General features: G+C 37.0%; 1 protein-coding gene across 3 annotated transcripts in view; it reads left to right on the top strand.

Moving 5' to 3' along the window:
• EMCN (endomucin) overlaps window positions 1-16,682 on the top strand; it is a 108,088-nt gene extending 91,406 nt beyond the window's left edge. For all 3 annotated transcript variants that reach the window (XM_082727660.1, XM_082727661.1, XM_082727662.1), the window contains one exon: window positions 16,134-16,682. The gene's annotated coding sequence lies outside the window, so the exon portion shown is untranslated. The remainder of the gene's footprint in view (window positions 1-16,133) is intronic.
• Window positions 16,683-17,251: the final 569 nt, after the last annotated feature.

Below are 17,251 nucleotides of genomic sequence, written 5' to 3' on the forward strand. Positions count from 1 at the left end.
TGACCACTATGGTAGGCACTCTGGGTAGTGTCCAGAGGGAGGACCATTATTGTTGTGTTCACTCCCCATGCTTACTATCCAGCCACTAACACAGGACTATTACAGACACATAGAGAGTGCTTGCTGAGAAAATGATGCCTGCCAGTGTTTCTCTGGTCAGTAGCAGGAGATAGAGACAAAGCATCACCATCCAGATGTGAATACCAGTATCACGATCCTATCCCTTTCTAGCCATAAAAGTGGATTAGAAAAAGAGGAATCAGAGTCTGCCTATCCTTTTGCATTGGGCAATTTAAGATGCAAAGTTTGAGAAGTTGAGAAATTTATGTTTGTTGAAATAGGTGGTCCAAACCTACCTAGGGCATGGAAAGCTTCCTTGCATACCCACTATGGTTTCTTGGCAACCTTGTGGCTAGTAAAAAGATGCTTTCTAAATTATCAAAATGCTTAACTCTTTGTGACTAATCATCCAATTTAGAGAAAGACAAAATCTTCTTTCTAGTCAGAAAGAAAAACTATACAGAGATAAGGAATATTGGTGACCCAAACAAGTTTGACAAGATAAATTATCATACAGTTCCTATTCCTTTCCAATTTTTTGTAATTAAAAAAAATTGCCTAGCCTTTAATTCTACATCTTTCAATTTGGAGAAATAAGTAGCTTTTGTTGCTCTTCTATGTAATTTTGGAATTATGTAACAATGTTCTGAAGAATAAAGATCAGAAAGTAAAGAGAAGAAACAAGTTTGACATGTCAATCCTACAATGCATCTTACTTTTTTTCAGTATGTTTCTCTTGGCAATCATTGTACTTTTAATGTAGTAACCAGTGAGAATAACTTTCTAGGTTATTAATGAGAAATCAGGTTTCAACTCAGAGATTCAGAATAAATAGGAATATAGTCATCAGAACTAGGAGATTTGGGAATAAAAGTTGAGAAGTCTGGATCTGTATGCAACAGCAAACACTGATATGGAAAGTTCACAGTGTTAAAAATTTTCATCTCAAAATCCAATTCCAGAATAATTTAATGCTCAGTGCTTCATATATTGATCCTCTATTTTGTGCAGAGCATTATATTTAATGTGATTTGGCAAGATAGACAAGACTTCCAAAATACTTATAATCTATGATCTTTGCCCTCTGCAAATCTTTGCCTAGTGGGAACATGACATCACATTTAAGAAATAAGATAATAATAATTAAAGAAAAAAATTAAAAGCTATGTGAGCATGATTGATACTGATTCATCAGTTCAAACAGATTCTAAAATCTCTGAGACTTTTATATCAACAATAGGAAGATCGATAAGGGTTTCAAAAATGTTATCCTTTCACTGCAGATGCACTGCTCTACTTAGAGATCATAACTTTTTAAGAATAAGAAAAGGATTATTTTAGCCGAAACTTTGCCAGTATAATTAACTTTGGTCCCAACTACTAGCTGGTACCACCTTCAAAATAGCTATTAATGCAAAAATAATTTGTGTTAAGTTTTGGAGACCACCAGAATCAAAGATTAGAAATATCTTAGTGATATGCATGTCCATGTATATATAGATATATCTCTCTATATATGATATAGATATATACATCTCCTCATTTATAGTGAAAATGTGTTATTATTTTCTTCTGAGATTAATTCTTTTATGAAAAGGAGTGGTAAGGATAACAAAGCTAAAGGAAATCATTTGCTGTCACAAAGAACTTACACCAAGGCCAGACTTTCTATGCAAAAATGTGCAGCAGTCAAACTACATTCTTTTTTTATCATTGATGCCAATAAATGAATAAATTTGTCCATAATGATTGTGGAACTGGGGACATTAGCTAATAGGGTCTATATGTGGGAAGATGTATAAGGAACTAAATATTTAAAAGGAGAGTAAAAGAAAAAATATGTATATGTTATTAAATAACTGATTAAAAATTTTTGTTAAAACATAAACAACATAAGGAAATTCAATGGAAAAGATAGGAATTCTATCACACCATGACTTAAAACATTCAAACAAAAAGAAATTATCATAAAAAAATTATGAAACAAAAAAACAGGGGTACCGGGTGGCTCAGTGGGTTTAGCCTCTGCCTTCGGCTCAGGTCCTGATCTCAGGGTCCTGGGATTGAACCCCCATTGGGCTCTCTGCTCAGCAGGGAACCTCTTTCCCCCTCTCTCTCTACCTGCCTCTGCCTGCTTGTGATCTCTCTCTCTGTCAAATAAGTAAAAATAAAATCTTTAAAAAAATAAACTGGGAAAATGTTTGCTATAAATATGAGGCCAGTTAACTAATATCTTAAATGTACCATATAGCAAAGACATTTATACAGATTAGGAAGTAAAAAAATGAGCAAAGGCCAAGAACAAGCAATTCATGGAGAAAGAAATAGAAATGGTAATATAAAATTATAAGAGTTACTATAATAATGAAAAAATGTGAATTAAGACCAAAAAATTATAACCTTCAATTTACTTAAATTTTTTTCCTTAATTTTTAAAAGTCATACTGATGAAGCAAATAATATCATATGCTGCATTTGAAAGTATAAATTAATCTTTCTGAAGAACAGTATTTTCACTAAAGGACTTAAAATATTCACAGTTGTTGCCTAGTCAATTCACTTCTAGGAAATTTTCATAAGGCATTATTTGAAATGTGATTAAAGGTTAATATACAAAGAATAGTAGTGAACATTTAGAAAGAGTTTACATGTCTAATGGTATGGAAATTTCAAGTAAATTACGCTTCTTCTAATCAAAGACATTATTTAAGTTAGCAAAAGTAATTCTCAAGACAGTTTTTTTGTTGTTGTTTTTGTTTTTTTTAAAGATTTTATTTATTTATTTGACAGAGAGAGATCCCAAGTGGGCAGAGAGGCAAGGCAGAGAGAGAGGAGGAAGCATGCTCCCCACGGAGCAGAGAGCCCGATGTGGGGCTCGATCCCAGGACCCTGGGATCATGACCCGAGCCGAAAGCAGAGGCTTTAGCCCACTGAGCCACCCAGGCGCCCCAAGACGGTTTTTTAATTACATGCAAACATGACTAAGGTATATGTTAAATGGGTGAGGGGACAATTTTAAAACTGAAGAAAGCATTTGATTCTTCCACAAGAGATTCTGTGCTATGGGAAGGGAGAGAACTAAAGTAACCTGCTAGTTCCCTCACCAGTAGGCTCTCTCTCCATTCTGTTTCAAGCCTCCTGACAGTTAAAGTAGAAAAGGGAGCTTCAGATAAAGAACAATGATGTGGATGGACCAGTGGCTTATCATATCAATATCATACTCAAAGGATCTGTCCAACAAGAAGATCTAAGAATTTTAAATATCTATGCCCCCAACATGGGAGCAGCCAACTATATAAACCAATTAATAACAAAATCAAAGAAACACATCAACAATAACACAATAATAGTAGGGAAGTTTAACACTCCCCTCACTGAAATGGGCAGATCATCCAAGCAAAAGATCAACAAGGAAATAAAGGCCTTAAATGACATACTGGACCAGATGGATATCACAGATATATTCAGAACATTTTATCCCAAAGCAACAGAATACACATTCTTCTCTAGTGCACATGGAACATTCTCCAGAATAGATCACATCCTCGGTCCTAATTCAGGTCTCAACCAGTATCAAAAGATTGGGAACATTCCTTGCATATTTTAAGACCACAATGCTCTGAGGCTAGAACTCAACCACAAGAGGAAGTTTGGAAAGAACCCAAATACATGGAGACTAAAAAACATCCTTCTAAAGAATGAATGGGTCAACCAGGAAATTAAAGAAGAATTGAAAAAATTCATGGAAACAAATGATAATGAAATCACAATGGTTCAAAATCTGTGGGACACAACAAAGGCAGTCCTGAGAGGAAAACATATAGTAGTACAAGTCTTTCTCAAGATACAAGAAAGGTCTCAAGTACACAACCTAACCCTACACCTAAATGAGCTGGAGAAAGAACAAGAAAGAAATCCTAAACCCAGTAGGAGAAGAGAAATCATAAAGATCAGAGCAGAAATCAATGAAATAGAAACAAACAAACAAACAAAAAACAATAGAACAAATCAACGAAACTAGGAGCTGGTTCTTTGAAAGAATTAATAAGATTGACAAACTCCTGGCCAGACTTATCAAAAAGAAAAGAGAAAGGACCCAAATAAATAAAATCATGAATGAAAGAGGAGAGATCACAACTAACACCAAAGAAATACAGACAATTATAAGAACATACTATGAGCAACTCTATGCCAACAAATTTGACAATCTGGAAGAAATGGATGCATTCCTAGAAACATATAAACTACCACAACTGAACCAGGAAGAAATAGAAAGCCTGAACAGACCCATAACCAGTAAGGACATTGAAACAGTCATCCAAACAAACAAAAGCCCAGGGCCAGACGGCTTCCCAGGGGAATTCTACCAAACATCTAAATAAGAACTAATTCCTATTCTCCTGAAACTGTTCCAAAAAATAAAAATGGAAGGAAAATTTCCAAACTCATTTTATGAGGTCAGCATCACCTTGATCCCAAAACCAGATAAGGATCCCATCAAAAAAGAGAATTACAAACCAATATCCTTGATGAACACAGATGTGAAAATTCTCACCAAAATACTAGCCAATAGGATTCAACAGTACATTAAAAGGATTATTCACCACGACCAAGTGGGATTTATTCCAGGGCTGCAAGTTTGGTTCAACATCCACAAATCAATCAATGTGATACAACACATCAATAAAAGAAAGAAGAAGAACCATATGATACTCTCAATAGATGCTGAAAAAGCATTTGACAAAGTACAGCATCCCTTCCTGATCAAAACTCTTCAAAGTGTAGGGATAGAGGGCACATACCTCAATATTATCAAAGCCATTTATGAAAAACCCACCACAAATATCATTCTCAAGGGAGAAAAACTGAAAGCTTTTCCCCTAAGATCAGGAACACGGCAGGGATGTCCATTATCACCACTGCTATTCAACATACTACTAGAGGTCCTAGCCTCAGCAATAAGAAAACAAAAGGAAATTAAAGGCATCCGAATCGGCAAAGAAGAAGTCAAACTATCACTCTTCGCAGATGATACGATAGTATATGTGGAAAACCCAAAAGACTCCACTCCAAAACTGCTAGAACTTGTAAAGGAATTCAGTAAAGTGTCAGGATATAAGATCAATGTACAGAAATCAGTTGCATTTCTCTACACCAACAACAAGACAGAAGAAAGAAATTAAGGAGTCAAACCCATTTACAATTACACCCAAAACCATAAGATACCTAGAAATAAACCAAACCAAAGAGGCAAAGAATCTATAGTCAGAAAACCATAGAGTACTCATGAAAGAAATTGAGGAAGACACAAAGGAATGGAAAAATGTTCCATGCTCCTGGATTGGAAGAATAAATATTGTGAAAATGTCTATGCTACCTAAAGCAATCTACACATTTAATGCAATTCCTATCAAAGTACCATCCATCTTTTTCAAAGAAATGGAACAAATAATTCTAAAATTTATATGGAATCAGAAAAGGCCTCGAATAGCCAAAGGAATATTGAAAAAGAAAGCCAACATTGGTGGCATCACAATTCCAGACTTCAAGCTCTATTACAAAGCTGTCATCATCAAGACAGCATGGTACTGGCACAAAAACAGACACATAGATCAATGGAACAGAATAGAGAGCCCAGAAATAGACCCTCAACTCTATGGTTAACGAATCTTCGACAAAGCAGGAAAGAATGTCCAATGGAAAAAAGACAGCCTCTTCAATAAATGGTGCTGGGAAAACTGGACAGCCACATGCAGAAAAATGAAATTGGACCATTTCCTTATACCACACATGAAAATATACTCAAAATGGATGAAGGACCTCAATGTGAGAAAGGAATCCATCAAAATCCTTGAGAAGGACACAGGCAGCAACCTCTTCGACCTCAGCCAGAGCAACATCTTCTTAGGAACATCACCAAAGGCAAGGAAAGCAAGGGCAGAAATGAACTATTGGGATTTCATCAAGATCAAAAGTTTTTGCACAGTGAAGGAAACAGTTAACAAAATCAAAAGACAACTGACAGAATGGGAGAAGATATTTGCAAATGACATATCAGATAAAGGACTAGTGTCCAAAATCTATAAAGAACTTAGCAAACTCAACACCCAAAGAACAAATAATCCAATCAAGAAATGGGCAGAGGACATGAGCAGACATTTCTGCAAAGAAGACATCCAGATGGCCAACAGACACATGAAAAAGTGCTCCATATCACTCGGCATCAGGGAAATACAAATTAAAACCACAATGAGATATCACCTCACACCAGTCAGAATGGCTAAAATCAACAAGTCAGGAAATGACAGATGCTGGCGAGGATGCAGAGAAAGGGGAACCCTCCTGTTGGTGGGAATGCAAGCTGGTGAAACCACTCTGGAAAACAGCATGGAGGTTTCTCAAAATGTTGAAAATAGAACTACCCTATGACCCAGCAATTGCACTACTGGGTATTTACCCTAAAGATACAAATGTAGTGATCCGAAGGTGCACATGCACCCAAATATTTATAGTATTGATGTCCAGCATAGCCAAACTATGGAAAGAATCTAGATGAATGGATAAAGAAGAGGTGGTATATATACACAATGGAATACTATGCAGCCATCAAAAGAAATGAAATCTTGCCATTTGCGACAACGTGGATGGAACTAGAGGGTATCATGCTTAGTGAAATAAGTCAAGCAGAGAAAGACAACTATCATATGATCTCCCTGATATGAGGAAGTGGTGATCAACATGGGGGGTAGGAAAAGAATAAATGAAACAAGATGGGATTGGGAGGGAGATAAACCCTAAGTGACTCTTAATCTCACAAAACAAACTGAGGGTTGCTGGGGGGAGGGGGTTTGGGAGAAGGGGGTGGTGTTATGGACATTGGGGAGGGTATGTGCTATGGTGAGTGCTGTGAAGTGTGTAAACCTGGTGATTCAAAGACCTGTACCCCTGGGGATAAAAATATATTATATATTTATTAAAAAATAAAAAATTTTACAAAAGTGATCATTTATTCTTTTTTAAATTATTTTTGTTAACATATAATGCATTATTTGTCCCAGGGTACAAGTCTATGAATCATCAGACTTACACATTTCACAGCACTCACCATAGTCCATACCCTCCCCAACATCCATAACCCAGCCACCCTATCCCTCCCATACAGCCCCCGCCACAACCCTCAGTTTGTTTTGTGAAATTAAGAGTCACTTATGGTTTGTTTCCATCCCAATCCCATTTTATTTCATTTTTTCCTTCCCTACCTCCCACAGCCCCCACTCTGCCTCTCAAATTCCTCACGTTGAGCACTTTTTCATGTGTGTGTTGGCCATCTGGATGTCTTCTTTGCAGAAATGTCTGTTCATGTCTTCTGCCCATTTCTTGATTGGATTATTTGTTCTTTGGGTGTTGAGTTTGAAAAGTTCTTTATAGATTTTGGATACTAACCCTTTATCTGATATGTCATTTGTGAATATCTTCTCCCATTCTGTCAGTTGTCATTTGGTTTTGTTGACTGTTTCCTTTGCTGTGCAAAAACTTTTGATCTTGATGAAGTCCCAATAGTTCATTTTTGCCCTTGCTTCCCTTGTCTTTGGTGATGTTTCTAGGAAGAAGTTGTTGTGGCTGAGGTCAAAGAGGTTGTTACCTATGGTCTCCTCAAGGATTTTGATAGATTCCTGTCTCACATTGAGGTCTTTCATCCATTTTGAGTCTATTTTTGTGGGTGGTATAAAGTGATCCAGGTTCATTTTTCTGCATGTGGCTGTCCAATTTTCCCAACACCATTTGTTGAACAGACTCTCTTTTTTCCATGGGACATTCTTTCCTGCTTTGTCAAAGATTAGTTGACCATAGAGTTGAGGGTCTATTTCTGGGCTTTATATTCTGTTCCATTGATCTATGTGACTGTTTTTGTGCCAGTAGCATACTGTCTTGATTTTTGTAGCTTTCTAATAAAGCTTGAAGTCTGGAATTGTGATGCCACCAATTTTGGCTTTCTTATTCAACATTCCTCTGGCTATTCAAGGTCTTTTCTGGTTCCATATAAATTTTAGGATTATTTGTTCCATTTCTTTGAATAAAATTGATGGTATTTTGATAGGGGTTGCATTAAATGTATAGATTGCTTTAGATAGCATAGATGTTTTCACAATATTTGTTCTTCCAATCTATAGGCATGGAACGTTTGTCCATTTCTTTGTGTCTTCCTTAATTTCTTTCATGAGTACTGTAACTAGTTTTCTAGTTACAGGTTCTTTGCCTCTTTGGTTACAATTATTCCTAGGTATCTTGTGGTTTGGGGTGCAGTTGTAAGTGGGATCAACCCCTTAATTTCTCTTTCTTTTGCTTTATTGTTGCTGTATAGAAATGCACCTGATTTCTGTGCATTGATTTTATATCCTGACACTTTACTGAATTCCTTTACAAGTTCTAGCAGTTTTGGAGTGGAATCTTTTGGGTCTTCCACATAAAGTATCATATCATCTGGAAAGAGTGGGAGTTTGACTTCTTCTTTGCTGATTCAGATGCCTTTAATTTCTTTTAGTTGTCTGATTGCTGAGGCTTGGACTTCTAGTACTATGCTGAATAGCAGTGGTGATAATGGACACCCCAGCCATGTTCCTGATTTTAGCAGAAAAGCTCTCAGTATTTCCCCATTGAGAATGATACTCGCTGTGGGTTTTTCATAGATGGCTTTGATGATATTGAGGAGTTATCCTCTATCCTTACACTTTGAAGAGCTTTGATCAAGAAAGGATGCTGTACTTTTTGAAATGCTTTTTCAGCATCTACTAAGAGTAACATATGGTTCTTGTTCTTTCTTTTGTTAATGTATTGTGTCACATTGATTGATTTGTGGATGTTGAACCAAACTTGCAGCCCTGGAATAAATCCTACTTGGTCGTGAATAATCCTTTTAATGTACTGTTGGATCCTATTGACTAGTATTTTGGTGAGAATTTTGCATCTGTGTTCATCAAGGATATTGGTCTGTAATTCTCCTTTTTGATTGGGTCTTTGTCTGGTTTTGGGATCAAGGTAATGCTGCCCCATAAAATGAGTTTGGAAGTTTTCCTTCCATTTTTATTTTTTGGAACAGTTTCAGAAGAATAGGTATTAATTCTTTAAATGTTTGGTAGAATTCCCCTGGGAAGCCATCTGGCCCTTGGCTCTTGTTTTTTGGGAGTTTTTTGATGACTTCTTCAATATCCTTATGGGTTATGAATCTATTTAAGTTTTCTGTTTCTTCCTGGTTCAGTTTTGGTAGTTTATATGTCTAGGAATGCATCCATTTCTTCCAGATTGTCAAATTTGCTGGTATATATTTGCTCATAATATGTTCTTATAATTGTTTTTCTTTGGTGTTGGTTGTGATCTCTCCTCTTTCATTCATGATTTTATTAATTTGGTTTGGTTCTCTTTTCTTTTTGATAAGTCTGGCCAGGTGTTTATCAATCTTATTAATTCTTTCAAAGAACCAGCTCCTAGTTTTGTTGATTTGTTCTACTGTTTTTCTGGTTTCTATTTCATTGATTTCTGTTCTGATCTTTAAGATTTCTCTTCTCCTGCTAGGTTTAGGCTTTCTTTGCTGTTCTTTTTCCAGCTCGTTTAGGTGTAGGGTTAGGTTCTGTACTGGAGACCTTTCTTGTTTCTTGAGAAAGGCTTGTATCACTAGATACTTTCCTTTCAGGACCACCTTTGCTGTGTCCCAAAGACTTTGAACAGTTAATGTTTTCATTTTCATTTGTTTCCATGAATTTTTTCAATTCTTCTTTAATTTCTTGGTTGACCCAGTCATTCTTAGTAGGATGCTCTTTAGTCTCCATGCATTTAGTTCTTTCCAATTTTCCTCTTGTGACTGAGTTCTAGCTTCAGAGCATTGTGGTCTGAAAATATGCAGGGAATGATCCTAATCTTTTGGTATTGCTTGAGACCTGATTTTTGACCCAGGATGTGATCTATTCTGAAGAATGTTCTATGTGTACTAGAGAAGAATGTGTATACTCTTGCTTTGGGATAAAATGTTCTGAATATATCTGTGATGTCCATCTGGTCCAGTGTGTCATTTAAAGCCTTTATTTCCTTGTTGATCCTTTGCTTAGATGATCTGTCCATTTCAGGGATAAGGATGTTAAAGTTTCATACTATTACTGTATCATTGTCAATGTGTTTCTTTGATTTTGTTATTAATTGTTTATATAATTGGCTACTCCCATGTCAGGGCATTGGTATTTAAAATTCTTAGATATTCTTGTTGGACAAACCCTTTAAGTATGATATAGTGTCTTTTTTCATTTCTTCTTATACTCTTCGGCTTGAAATCTAATTTATCTGACATGAGGATTGCCACCCCAGCTCTCTTCTGATGTCCATTAGCATGGTAAATTGTTTTCCAACCCTCACTTTAAATCTGGAAGTTTCTTTTGGTTTAAAATGAGTTTTTTGTAGGCAGCATATCGATGGGTCTTGGTTTTTCGTTTTTTGTTTGTTTGTTTGTTTGTTTGTTTTTTATCCATTCTGATATCCTGTGTCTTTTGATTGGGGCATTTAGCCCATTTACATTCAGGGTAATTATTGAAAGATATGAATTTAGTGCCATTGTATTGCCTGTAAGGAGACTATTACTGTATATTGCCTCTGTTCCCTTCTGGTCTATTGCTTTTAGGCTCTCTCTTTGCTTAGAGGACTCCTTTCAATATTTCCTGTAGGGCTAGTTTGGTGTTTGCAAATTCTTTTAATTTTTGTTTGTCCTGGAAACTTTTTATCTCTCTTTCTATTTTCAATGATAGCCTAGCTGGATTTAGTATTCTTGGCTACATATTTTTTTCTTTAGTGCTCTGAATATATCATGCCAGTCCTTTCTGGCCTGCCAAGTCCCTGTGGATAAGTCTTCTGTCAATCTAATATTGTATTAGTAACCATTGTATATTATAGACCTCTTGTCATGAGCTACTTTCAGGATTTTCTCTTTGTCACTAAGACTTGTAAGTTTTACTATTAGATGATGGGGTGTGGACCTATTTTTAATGATTTTGAGGGGATTCTCTGTGCCTCCTGGATCAAAATAATAGGGAAATTCTCTATTATAATTTCTTCCAATATCTTCTGCCCCTCTTTCTCTCTCTTTTTCTAAGATCCCAATTATTCTAATATTGTTTTATGATATCACTCATCTCTCAAATTCTCCCCTCATGGTCCAGTAGTTATTTGTGTCTCTTTTGCTCAGCTTCTTTATTCTCCATCATTTGGTCTTCTGTATCACTAATTCTCTCTTCTGCCTCATTTAACCTAACAGTAAGAGCCTCCATTTTTTATTGCATCTCATTAATAGCTTTTTAAATTTCAACTTGGTTGGATTTTAGTTCTTTTATTTCTCCATGAAAGGGTTTCTCTAATATCTTCCATGCCTTTTTCAAGCCCAGCTATCACCTTGGGGAATCATCATTCTGAGCTCTAGTTCTGACATATTACTAATGTACATATTGATTAGGTCCCTAGCCCTTGGTACTGCCTCTTGTTCTTGTGTGTGTGTGTGTGGTGAGTTTTTCCACCTTGTCATTTTATCCAGATAAGAATATATGAATGAGAGAGCAAAATACTAAATGGGTGGCAAAGACCCCAGAAAACCAAATCAGAAGGGATGTGAAATTGGAGGAGGAGGAAAGGTTAATAGAACAGAGCCACCCACTTGATTCTGGGTGCATTCTGGTCTCTTAGAAGAAACTATCTCTCAAAATTTTAAAGAAAGGGAAACCTGCATATGTACAAAAATAAGGGTAAACACAATGAAAGGATGGAATATGCCTGTAAAGATGAAAATTTTTAAAAGATTCTAAAAAATGAATTGATAAGTTGGTTGGGAAAAGAAAAAAAAAAGAGGAGATCAGGCTGGAGCTATATTTAAGGTATATTTTGATCTAGTAAAAGAAATTATGTCCCAAAATTTTAAAGGCAAAAACCCTACATGTATACAAAAAATAAGGTTAAATACAATGAAGGAGTAAAGCATAACTATAACAATGAACATTTTAAAAGGTATTGATAAGATAAAATAGTTTAAAAATGTTAAAAGAGGAAACAGGAAAAGTTAAAAAAATAGAATAAGAAAATATAAAATTAAAAAAAATTATCTTTGCAAGACTAAAGGATCATGGGGTTAAAGCCATGAATTCTATGTCTTGCTTTCCCCTAGCTCTGGAATTCTGCGGTTTCTGTTGATCGATAAACTTAGTCTTAACTAGAGGTTCTTGCTGATCTTCTGGAGGAGGGACCTGTTGAGGTGATTGTCTTTGCCTGAGGTGGAACTGCACTGTACTTGCCAGTGGCCAGGCTAAGTAATCTGCTCTGGTTCACCCTTGGGAGATTTTGTTCCCTGAATGCTTTCCGTAGAGCTTTGGAGGACAGTAATGAAAATGGCAAGCTCCCAGTCTCTGGCCCCAGAGGAGCTGAGAGCTGGAGGCCCCACTCCTCAGTGCACCCTCAGAAAAAAAACAGTCAATTCCTCCCATCTCCCTGGTATCCAGCTGCAGTCTGTGCTCACCCAGCCTGTGACTGAGCATTTCTATCTCTGGTGTGCAGCCCCGTTTGGAGTCTCAAAACCCAACAGATTCCTGTTGCGCACTCCTGTGCCACTCTTCCCAGAGGAGTAAGGAGGGGGTATCTCCAGATCTGCCACTTGTGGGGTCCCTGCTCAAAGAGCAGTGGCCCAACTGTGCCTTGGACCATGGTTTAAGGTAACTTCGATCTGAGAGCCCTCCACCTCAGCTCCGTCTCTGTAGCTAGCTTCCCTGCTCCAATACCTGGCAGTTCTACTACAGTCAGCCACTCCCAATCTTTCTGTGTCCCCATGGGTCCTGAGACCACACTGTCCCCATGATGGCTCCACACTTTCTTAGCTTCTGGAGCAATGTTTTTCAGTGGAACAGACTTCTGAAAGTTCTGATTTTGTGCTTTGCTGCTCTGCCACTTGCTGGGAGCTGACCTCTTCCCCCCATGGTCTATTTTCTTCTAGTGTCTTCAGATTCACTTCTTCACATGTCCTACCTTCCTGAAACTGGTTGATTTTCTGTCCCTAGAATTGCTGCTCTTCTTCTCTTCTATCTCCTATTGAGTTTGTAGGTGTTCAGAATGGTTAGATAACTATCTAGCTGAACTTCTGGGACCCAATGCTATTTCAGTTTCCTACTCCTCTGCCATCTTGCTTCCTCCTGAGTGTGATCATTTTTTCCTTATAAGCATCATAGATTTATAAGATTTTAGGGTTGTGAGACATTTAGTGACCATAAAGTCATGCATTATTATTACTGAAGACCGCACACTAAATTTAGAGAGATTATAACTTTAGAATAGAAGCAAATACTGATTACTGGTACATTCAAATTGAAACTTCTAACTGAGGGAAAAAATCATTAATGTAGCAAAATCCAAGTCTTGAAAAAAGATTATCAATGTGAAGAGTATTCTAATGAAAATATCAGTTTGTTCCCATATTACTTGCTGATCCTTGAAAAATATAATCAATAGTATTAATCAAGAGCATTATCCTATTCACATAAATCCCGGTGTTTACCTAGTTGGTCTGTGCTGCAAACTCTTGACTGCACCTGAAAACTCACCTACAGAAGAGTCTGGGTCAGTTGAACAAAAAGTAACAGAGATCCTGCTCTTTGCCAAATATGAGACCAGGTACATGGCATGTTGCCATGAAGAGAAGAGAAATACACATAAGGAAGATAATTTTACTTTAATATGGTAAATAATAAGATAGTGGTATGTAAAGTTAGACATAAGTACCTTGAACTTAATGGCTAATTGCTTAGAAAGATGGCATTTGAGCTGAGACTTTTAGAATAAGCAACTATAGGTATATGAAAGAAATGAAAAATAACTGGTTGTCCTAGGGCTATGCTATGCACATCTGCTGCTAGGTCAGTGAGCTGTTGATACTGTTCTATGGTTAGATTAATTATAGAAACTGAGTATGAGTCTTTAAAAATTATTATAGCAATTTGATATCATTGCAACATTCTATTCATGTTATTATATTTTTTAGTATCATTTTGCTGCTGATTAGAAATTGAAAAAAAATGTATATCTGTCCTAATCGTTCATAGTTTGAGATGCACTGGCCTAAATGATATAGTTCAAATTCAGAAATATTGGAAAACAGGGCTGAAGCAGTAGAGGACACCAGATAGTGGGAGGTCTTGTTTTCCACAGTAAATGGGCAAGGACTGCAGGAAGCAAGAATAAAATATGTTTTCTACACAGAATAAAATGAGGTTCTTTCTTTCTTCATTAACACCATGTAGATATTTAATCATTTTGGTAGACCCCCTAATCCTACAAACTTGGATGTAAAATATCCAGGAAATCAGTTCCAAATTTTAGAGGGGGGTTCTGTTCTGCAGTCATGCCTATGATCACTGTGTTTCTTCTAGAGCTATGCCATGCTCTAACATAAACTGGACCATCTGTCTATTGCAGATACTCTGGGAGGATATCAGAAATACTCTGTTTTATGATCTTTTCCATAGACTAAAGCTTGACATGGATCCTGTGGCCACTCACTGCTCTCCAAACCACTCTCCACCATGGCAGCCAGGGTTTGGTTTTCCTCCACGTGAGGCAGAAGTATGACTAACCATCCCTACCAAAGTACCTGCAGTCACCAACCATGCTATGAAGGAGCAGGGTGCAGGTTTTTACCCCTGGTACCAGGGGCCTACCCCATCCAGATTCTTGGGAACTGCCAGTCCTGCCATCAACAACATGACAACATCTAACATTTGCCAGGTCAGACCACTTACCCTTTTCCACTTAGGCACAAAAGTCTCCATCTCCTGCTCCTTGTGGGACCAACAGAGAAAGTTGTTTCTGCAAAGAAGCAAACCCCAAAGTCATAAAGAAAGCTCTGGCTCTCCTTCTCTCCTTGTGAAGAAGAAGTAGAGAGTTGTCTGTTCATGCTTCCCCCTGATAGCATCCAGCAGCAAAGCTTAAAAGATGCTAATAAGTATCTCCGTTTTTCACATTGTCACCCCAAGGAACAAACCTTGAACTGTGTCCCATTAATGATAGGGTAGAGTCAAGGACTTCAATCAGAAGAGGAATATGATGAGATTTGTGCTGAAGACACATCACCAAGTGTTTAATAAATATTAATTCAAGAGGAATAAGACTGGAAGCAGAGCAGTTTAAAAAACTGCTGCAATATTGATTGCTTAAGTAAAGCTCAAGGGTTTCACCAGTTCTGCAGGTATAGTAGGGATGAAGATGAAGAGGCAGAATGGAATAGAGAAATGTCTGGAAGGTAAACGTCTCCAGAGGTCATGATTGATTGAATGTGGGCACTGGAGAATGAGGAAGATTAGGAATATAGATATATCCACATTTCCAACATGAGTGCCTGGGTGGACCATGGAAGTTACAGCAAAGATAAGAATTTTGAAAGGGAACAGGTTTGGCAGGCAGTACACATGTTCCAAGACCCCCAGTGGATAGTACTAAACCCTGTACATATATGTTTTTTCCTGTATATACACACCTACGATAGGGTTTAATTTACAAATAAGGCACAGGAAGAGATTAACAACAATAACTAATACTAAAATACAAGTTTTAAAAATAAACTGTAATAAAAGTTATGTGAATGAAGTTTTTCTCTCTCTCCAAATATCTTATTATACTGTACTCACCCTTCTTATGATGATTGAGATGACAAAATGTCTGCTTGATGAGATAAAGGTGACTGGCATAGGTGTTGTGACGTAGCCTCAAGTTACTATTGACCTTCTGAACAATAGAGGAGAAGGAGGATTAGCTGCTTCCAGACTGAGTTTGACTGCAAGTAGCTGAAATCATGAGAAACAAAGCCATGGATTGGGATGGGGGTGAAGTTACTGTAGTGTGTTTTGTTGACATGTTGAGTTTGGAAGTGCTTGTGAGATAGTCAAGTGATTCCACTGGGTGGAAAAAATTCAGCAAGTTATTAACACTTCTTAACAAGAAATGGCCCCTCCAGCGTCTCTACTTCCTCCCTTTCTTGGAATCTAAACTTTCTTTTTCCACCCCCACAGGCTTAATCTTCAGCTTCTATGCTCCAGGGAAAAGAAGGGATATTCAATTTGTGGACGCAATCTTGACTTCCATTCCTGCTCTCCAGTCTGTGCCAGTCACCTGTCCCAATAAAGTGATGTCCAGATGACATGCAATAATTTTAGAGAATCACATAGAAGCCTGGGCCTCTCCCATCATTTGAGAAGTGAAAAAGCACATTCTTACATTTTACAGGAATATTCTTAGGAGATCGAGTTTTAGGAAGGACATTTGTGAGCAGTTATCCTGACAGCCTAGGCAGGTGGGTTCATGATGGCATGCCTTCGAGTTTAAAGTTGCCAGAGCCAACAGTTCTTATCCATGGAGACTTTCCTATTTTCTTGGTGTTCTTATATTACCTGACGTTTGTATTTATTGTTTTGTACTATGTTAATGCAGGGACAATTTGCAAGTGTATTATTAAATATTAGGTAGAAATCATGCCATGCCACTTTGTACATAAAGATACTTTATTTGTATTTCCATGTGTTACTTTTAATAAATATTTACTATATTCAACTCACTAAAAATAACATACTGTGACTGTGAAAATATCAATGATATTGTCTTCCCATAATTATGAATATTTGGGGGCTGATTATTTGAATGTGAGAATTCACTAATGAAAGGCATCTATAATAAGTGAGAAAGGGGCAAAAGATTCACAAATCAGACTCCATGAAAGAGAAGTCAGTTTAGCATTTATTTGGTCTTTCTATTTGTAATTCACACTGTGACAAGGATGTAAGGGGCATTTATGACACTCTGTACTGCATTCATTAAGATGACAACAGGATTGAGATTTTTCATAATCAATTTGGTTGACAGTATGTGCATTTTTTTTCTTTAATATTTTTAGGAATGTAATGATTTGTTCTAGCAGTCACCATCAAATCCCCAGTTTGCAGAAACCAACTCTTCATAAATATATAATTATGGTATTATTTTTCAGTGTATCACTTTCCTAAAAATACTGTACAATTATAGCTGCCCCTCCATCAAGAACAAATTCTTCTGCTGAAAGCTGACTGATCAACCTTGACCACTTCTTGGACACAAGGGATCAAAATGTCATGTTGGCTGAAGTTCTGTGGAAAGC

This window comes from Mustela nivalis (genome assembly GCF_964662115.1).
Source record: "Mustela nivalis genome assembly, chromosome: 4".
Classification (NCBI taxonomy): domain Eukaryota; kingdom Metazoa; phylum Chordata; class Mammalia; order Carnivora; family Mustelidae; genus Mustela; species Mustela nivalis.